Source organism: Danio rerio, chromosome 6 (genome assembly GCF_049306965.1).
Source record: "Danio rerio strain Tuebingen ecotype United States chromosome 6, GRCz12tu, whole genome shotgun sequence".
NCBI classification, from domain to species: domain Eukaryota; kingdom Metazoa; phylum Chordata; class Actinopteri; order Cypriniformes; family Danionidae; genus Danio; species Danio rerio.
In genome coordinates this window covers 49,359,491-49,368,308 of record NC_133181.1, presented here as the reverse complement: position 1 = coordinate 49,368,308, position 8,818 = coordinate 49,359,491, and the positions used below count along the sequence as shown (strand labels likewise).

The 8,818-nt window shown below is 33.4% G+C and overlaps 1 long non-coding RNA gene across 1 annotated transcript in view; it reads right to left on the bottom strand.

The window, feature by feature from the left end:
- Positions 1-1,297: 1,297 nt before the first annotated feature.
- Positions 1,298-8,818, bottom strand: part of LOC137496012 (uncharacterized) — a 66,026-nt gene continuing 58,505 nt past the window's right edge. Inside the window, exon 3 of the long non-coding RNA XR_011016077.2 lies at positions 1,298-2,991. This is a non-coding gene — a long non-coding RNA (uncharacterized lncRNA). The remainder of the gene's footprint in view (positions 2,992-8,818) is intronic.

The window sequence follows — 8,818 nt, the reverse complement described above, 5'->3', positions numbered from 1 at the left end:
AGTGTATTTACAAATGTAATTACAAAAGTTAATTACAGATGTAATTACATACATGTATTTAATCAAGAATAAGTACACAGTAAATACATGTATTTACACAATAAGTACATTGTAACAAACTCTTAGTTCCTTTGTAAGTACATATTAGTTAAGGCCACTTAATATAAAGTGGGACCGAATTTTTTACACAAACACTGGAATTCCTGTACATAAAGTGATAATCGACAACACGAAAATAAATATGAGAAAAGACAATAAACATTAAACAGATATGTAATTAGACAAAAGACATCTGGATGTCTAATTGTATGCAGAGATTTCTTATAAATTTACAGGTTATAAGTTGCTGGGTACAAGTGCGTATGAGAAAGTATCACACATATTTATTACAGAGTAGGGGAATATTTAAGTGTTCAGGTAGATGGCCTGAGGAAAGAATCTTTTCCTGTGTCTGGCCAGAGCAGCAGAGTTGGAAAAGTCCTTGTTTTTGCATGCTAGCAGAAGTAGTTTGTCAATTTTGTTAGGAAGAGAGCGGAGATTAGCCAGATGGATGACAGGTCAGATTTGTTCTGAAGCCGTGCTGTCTGAGCCTGAAGAGCATGCCAGCTCGCTTCCAACGTCTGTGCGTCTTGTAGCGTTTTCACAGTGCAGCTACTTCACCGACGACAATGTTCCGCAAAAGGAACCGGTAGGTAATTGGTGTGCACTGCTGAATGTATTTGATATATATATATATTTATATATATATCTATATATATATCTATATATATATATATATCTATATATATATATCTATATATATATATATATAGATATATATATATATATATATATATATATATATATCTATATATATATATATATATATATATATATCTATATATATATATATATATATAGATATATATATATAGATATATATATATATATATATATATATATATATATATATATCTATATATATATATCTATATATATATATATATATATATATATATATATATATATATATATATATATATATATCTATATATATATATATATATATATATATTTATATATATATATATATATATATATATATATATATATATATATATATATATATATCTATATATATATATCTATATCTATATATATATATAGATATATATATATATATATATATATATATATATATATATATATATATATATATATATATATATATATATATATATATATATATATATAATCTATATAAAATATCTTAATGTGTCTTGAACAAAAAGAAAGAAACTCTTAAAAATTCTAAATAGTATAGATGGTGAGTAAATGAAGTTTTATTTTATTTTTTAAGTTTTTGGGTTAACTATTCCTAAATGCAAATTTTACATTATCCAAACATGCTTGACATTTTTAATCAACGCATAATGGCAGAAGACTTTATAGTCACTTGAAAAAGCATATTTTTTCTGTTTTTTTTATTTTCTTTTTATATTTTGCTATGGAGTGCAAAATTGTAACAAAAGATTAAATATAGGCCCCTTTGTATATTATTTATATGTCATACTTCCATTTCTCAGTTCATTTATGTATTCACATCCCTTGTGCTGTGCGTCGCACCACATATAGATGTGCAAAAATCTCTTATCATCCTACTGAGGACTCTGTTTTGGGCCCCAAGGTGTCCTTTATCAAAAGAGATGTTCATCCCCGCCTGACAGCGGTCAGAATGTATTGGTGTTCTTACTGGAGACCTTAAAAACACTTGTCATTACTTCTCATTGCCTCTAGCCTGTGGCGAGAATCAAATAAATGCATTTCACTGGGAGGAGTTTCCAGCCAGTCCCATGTGTCCTCATGCGAACCCAGTGTTTGGCATCATACGGGCAGCTTAATGAAATTAATGTATCGGATTTTCCAAGGTGATTGATATGCTACATCCGAATGTAAACCGCGATCTACTCTGTTGAAGCTCGGACATCGGCGGATCTTATTTATTGCAGGTACTTAAAGAAGAACTTATTGCGTCTCTCTCTTCCCATGAAATTATAAAATGAAGCTTTTGGATGTGAGCCATTATAATTGCCGGGCACTGAGAGACTCCAAAGTGGCAGTTAAAAACAAACTTAAAGCGACAGTCTGTCGGCAATGACCTTGATAGGCATGAAACATCAGCTAACCCTGCTGTTATGAAACCACCGACTGGTTAAAGGGAGTTGTCTGTGATTGAAGGGAGTGATTGAAGACTGTTTGTTTGAAGAAAAAACATCTATGCCACCCTGCCATGTCTGGAAACACTTTATTTTAATCAGCGCTGACTCACCCTTGAGTCATTGTTTAGTGCAGCAAATGAGCAAAAGAAGTTTTTATTTATAGAATTAAGGTGCTAAATAGTCTATAGCCGTGTCTTATTTCAGAGGATGCATCCTTCAAAAGACACAAGGGTGCTGCGCCATCCAAGACCGTCCCATTTAAAATAATTTAGAAAGCACCTTCAAATGCAGCCTTAAAGAGTGTCCTACTTTCTCATGTAATGAAGGATACAACTAGTAGATCCTTTGCACCCTCAAAAATCCCAAGATTCATTGCGTGCTGATATTTCATTCAATTCATCTTTATACCTATGGCACTTTTACAATGTAGATTGTCAAAGCAGCTCAACATTTGATACTGTGTCAGTCCAGTTTTCAGAGTTGAAGTTCAGTTTAGTTCAAATCAGTGTGGTTTAATTTTCACTGCTGAAAGTCCAAACACTGAAGTGCAAATTCATTGATGTGCAGCTCCACAAGTCCCAAATTAAGCCAGTCAGTGGTGAGAATCAAAATTCACCAATTGACAAAAGTGAAGGGAAAAACCTTGAGAGAAACCAGGCTCAGTTGGGAATGACTGGCCTAACGTCTTGTGCAGAGCTGCAGTCTAGGTTCCGATGGCTGGAGAACACTGGACGTCCATCGTGGAGAAGCTGCCGATGTGAGTAGGTCACCGGTGGTGATAACGGCAGGATGTCTTAAAAGGAAAACTCCGGATTAGAGTTTTAAATGTATGAATTAGGTTTTATTTCACTTGGATATCCAAGTGAAGTTTCACAAACTAATTTTGAGAGGAGCATGTGATATGATCGACTACAGCTGATCCTTATCGCTAATCATTAGCTACCCTATCAGATCATTCCAAAACTACTATAAATATCCTGCCTAAACTTCATTCCCTATCTTCATTTTTGGAACCCCTCTCTCCCAGGACAGCATGCCAAACCTGCTATTATAGTCAAGCTTTATCTAAGTGTGAACTCTTGAAACAGATGTAAAATGGGCGAACATCCATTGACTATCTTTTTCCAACTGATCCGACTTACGATTTTTCCAAAACTGACCTGGAAAATTCGGAAAAGTCCTATTGACTTAACATTGGACCAAACTTTATGACCTCATAACTTTTTACCAGACAGTCATACAGACTTAAGTTTGGGCTCATTTAGACTACAAAAAAACAGAAAGAATATGAAATATCTTACTAAAAAGAGATTTTTTAGACAGTTTACAGTTTTTTTTTTTGTGTACATGTATGGAAAGAAAAATATATTTACAGTTTTTGTAAACCTTGATTTGCCTTCAGATCGTTTAATATGAGTTTTAAATTCACTTTGAGGAAATATCATTTTAATTTCTCTTGCTGCTTATTAACGGCAGCTGTTACGGTTTCTAGACGACAAGATCCTTCTCTGTAGGATATATCAAAAGCATAATAAAAAATACAATTAAAAAAAGAAAGGTGAGATTATTGTGGCTGAAAGACCCACACTCCAAATGTAAAAGCAAATGGTCAGATTTTGGTTGAAGATTACAAAAAAGTCAGTGGATTAACTTGCATGGATTAATTGTTCACCAGAAGAATATCAATGTGTGCTAGCAAAATTGATATGAATATGAAAAATGTTATGCTTGATTCTTTCAAAACCATTTTACATTTGAGTATAAACATTTGACTAAAATTCACGGGTCAGAATCATCCTTCACCTCTAGCTATTTTGTCACCCACACATATGTCTATTTCACATTAAACACAAGATAAAACTACTGTATGTACACTGTATTTCTGTCAAACTACTGTATTATTTCCTGCCCTCCCTGTAGAGGGAAGCATCTCGCCAGCTTAAGTTCACCCTCTCTGACAGTTCCATTGCTATTAAAATCCTTCAAGGATTTTATTAACTTTATGAGACACAGCACTGGACGATCCTACTGTTAAGCGGAGCTTAGAAAGAGGAGTTCATTTGGCTGTTGGTAAGTTAATTACCAGTCTACTGTTGCCCAGAACATTGTTAAAGTTATTGAAGAAAATAATTATGCTCTTGACATCTTAATTTACTTTGGTCTTTGGATTCAAGAAAAAAAACTTTGCTTTTGTTGTCATTATTTTTAATATAATTTTACATTTTCAGTCAACAGCACAAGTAAACCTTGTAACTTCATTACAAAGAATACAAAATATTTAATCTAAACATGGAGTACAATGCATCACTTCTTTGGATATCAGTAGTAAATACATATTATGTTGCTGATGCATGGTGTTGGCTCATCTTAATCAACTGTTTATGTCTCAGTACTACTGTTTGATTTGATAGCTCAGCGATGACTCACACTGTGCTGTAGACAAAACATAGACATATTTTCTGCAGATCAGACACCCATATGTGTTTAACCTTTTACTAAGCTCAAAAACATTTTCCTGCACATGTTCTGATATAATCTCATTGATTTTGGATTGGCAGTACTCCTCAAATGGCCATTGTTTAATGACTGGAGTTTGTCAAACACGAGTCAATACATTTAATCAAAAGAAATATTAATAAATAATAGATGTGCTCAAGCATATTTACACAACTATTACAATAATCCAATTAAACCATTTTAGCTTTTGTGATGATGCATTATAAATACAGAGACATTTTTTTTGTCCATATGTTAATCAAACAAAAAAAGAATTAATTAAAGTTTATGATGAACATATTTGGCATGAACATATTTATCTGGCACAATAGTGTCTTTAAATTAGCTTTGTTTGAGGAAAAATGCTGATAAATGTGATTAATTGCACTTAATTAATCAGCATGTACTTATGCAATCAATTGTATTTAAATACTGATGTTTTATAGTTGACAGTGCTAATTGTGATGATTATTATGCTTATTTAACAAATTACTAAGTCAAGCCATTTTATTCTTGCAAATATCAATTTGCTACAGTTCCTACATCAATTGACTGGTGTCCTTGCTAAATAACCACAAAATATAAAGGAATAAATCTTTCTGTGGTGTTCAGAAAACTGACAGGGGATTCATTTGCTAAGAGGATCCAAACTGGCCCGTTTTGGAGTTCAAAGTCATTGGATATTTTTCCCCATAGTCCTATTTGATCCACACACCAGTTCAGGCTATTTGGCTCTATTCCAAAATCCAGAGAGCCATCATGCTGTCTCTTAATGGAACCTCAAAAGTGACCGTTTAGTATAAATAGTACATCTCAAAACATTCATCTGAGACACAACTGACAATTGATATAAAAAAGCTTAGCATTACCATGCTTCTATTAGTAAACACCTTAATACTCAACAATACAAATGCAGTGCTGCACAAAGGACTTTTCTACTGTTATTTTGTTGAATCAAATTTTTATAGAAAATAATCCATGTGATTGTGAGTTCTTCATGATGGCTTTACATTCCCCCATGCTAATTTCACTAACATTCAAATTGGTCATGCAATTCTGCTTATTTACTTAGTTTGAATGTTACTTCCGTGAACGTAGTGATTTGTACATCTCTGCGTAATTTGCAATGGAAAAGAAACTTTTTGGTCAACAAATAATTGCAAATGTCATCATATCTTAAAGAGGACCTATTATGCCTATTTTTACAAGAGGCAAAATGAGTCCTTAAAATGTGTATGTAAAGTTTCAGCTCAAAATACCACACCAATAATTGTTTCAAATTGAACTCTTTGAAACAGCTTATTATTAGGCTTTGATCCACATTTTGCCATTTTGATGGCTGTCGCTTTAAATTCAAGTAAGATTGTTCTCGCAGCCAGAGGACGGAGCTACAAACACATGTGCCTCACCAGCCTGATCTATGATAATGTACAATTTTAAAAAGGAGGCGTGGCATCCAACCCCAACCGTCATTGGGTGATGAGCAAATCGTACTAAATTGTACGAATTAGATTGTATGAATTCATACCAATTAGCCACTAAATCAAAAAGTTACAAATTGCCGTGAGATTGCATTAGCCTCATATGAGATTGTCACTAATGGGTGAGGTTTCAGTCTCAGGGAGAACGTCAGTCAAAGTGATTCTTGGACTGTTTTTATGAAGTGTGATGATAAAAATATAGAATTCATTTGTTTTTACCATTATAGGCTGGCTATATTCACACACTGTTGCCACACAACAGTGTTTAAACCCTTATAAAAGTGATTTTTGCATGATAGGTCCCCTTTAAAACTGATCACATTTAATTAGAATAGCCTAAAGTATAGCTTTATCCACAATATAGTTTTATTTCAGATTTTTTCTGATCTGAATATGTTAAAAAAATAAATAAATAAATAGAAATAAATCACAAAATATTTATATAACGGAGAAAAACAACAGATTTGAACAATCAGTTTAGACCAGATTCCAGTGGATACACAAATATCACTTCAATGGGGTGTCATGGTGGCGCAGTGAGTAGCACTGTCACCTCACAACAAGAAGGTCGCTGGTTCGACCCTCAGCTGGGTCAGTTGGCATTTCTGTGTGGAATTTGCATGTTCTCCCCATGTTTGTGTGGGTTTCCTCCAGGTGCTCTGGTTTCCCCCATAAGTCCAAAGACATGCAATATAGGTTAATTGGGTAAGCTAAATTGTCTACAGTGTATGTGGGTATGTCCTGGTCCTCCTGGTTGGGGGTTGAGCGTTGGGCTAACGACCCACCTTGTAAAAATTAGATGGTACGAAACACCAACATGATGTGGCCAAATATCAACTTCGATATAAACGGCCCTGGAAGTAAGAGTAAGTGATGTATTTCAATGTGATTTTTGAGAACACCAGAATTGACAGCCTGATCTCTCAAGGAAACTTAATATATTATGTTTCGTCAGTTTAGTGATTAATTCCTATAAATTCATACAATTTCAGTCAAACAAAAATGTAGAATTTTCAAAATGAGGCGTGACACCACACCCCACCGCTAAACTCCAAATATATTAGGAGATTAGCGAATCGTACTAAAACGTACAAATCACACAAATACATCAAAAGTAGCCACTAAATCAAAATTCAAAAAAAAAAATTTTAATTGAGGAAAAACATGCATAAACTACAGTGGAAAAAAAAACTGAATACATTTCTTATTGAGAAACAAAAAACTGATGTGACTTTGCTCAACAGATGATGTGAAGTCTTTGCACACCATCTCAAGTGCTTTTATTAATTCTGAACCAAAGCCAAGTACCTGAGCCTGAGCCAAAGCCCACCATCAATAAAATTTGGTTAAATGACCTCCAAGAATCTGTCCTTCACAACTGTACTATCAAACATAAAGCATCTGAAAGTGAGATAACATGACACAGTTTATTAATGTGTCGTCGACACACTCTAAAGCACCACTCATTTATTTTGTAGGGAATAAAGGCTACAGTATAGTGAAGCTACAGTAACAACTCTTTTTTAAACATGGGATAGAAACCTTCCTTAAATTGAACAATTCTTAAATTCTTAAAATATGTCATCAAATGAGTCTTGCTCTAACTGTGCCTTTCTTTAGGACACAAACTATTATTGCACTGATATTTTAGTGGGCATCTTCTGAAAACCCTGGTATGACAAAAAAAAAAAAAAAAAAAAACTGGTATGGTATACAGATGAAGACAAATATACAGTATATATTACACCTCCTGTGAAACTTTAGTTCCTTTTCAAATATTTCTCAAGTGCTGTTTAATGGAGAAAATATTTGTTCAGCACACATCTAATTTCCAGTAAATGAATAAATGAACATTAATAATGAAATGTGGTAAAAGGTTTGAGAGTTATATCCATATATGTCCCATATGGTGATGTATACATCTCCATAACCCGACAGGTAAACAAATCTAAACAAATCTAAATTAGTTTTTATTAAAGGGCACCTATATTGAAAATAAACTTTTGGAAGCTGTTTGGACAGATCTGTGTGTAGTGATGGTGTGTCCAGTCATATTGGAGTGATAGAAGCACAACAAGTCACTTTTTTAGATTTACTGATGTTAAAATAAGATCCAAATCCCAGTGATTTTGAGGCCCACCGCAACGTGACATAGGATTGCAGTTTTTCCCGCCCACCAAATGGACTGACAGATGCCATGTCTACATAATAACATGTATACACATCAACAAAACATTTTTTTTGCAAAAAAAAGAAAAAAAAAAGAAAAATGGGATTAAAACATATGTTACAACTCTCTGCGATCCTCTGCCCTCAATAACTCATCTAATAAGTTTAAAATGTTTTAAAACAGGAGCATGTTTGTAATAAAGACAGTAAAATTGCTATGTAATTCATTACAGCTGCATGGTGTCAGCTTACGCTAATATGTGTGTGTACTGAAAACGGCATTTGTGTGAGACTCGTCATATCAGAAAGGCTTGAATAAACTCCACCAAAAATACATGAAATAAACTTGCTTGGTATGTTTAATTAATGAACTGTATTTCAGCTTTAATCTGGTCTGTCTCTATCACTGACGGCTGTTAATCTAATGTAATGCATGAGAAGCAGACATGCACATCCGAATGGTGGGCGGGAAGT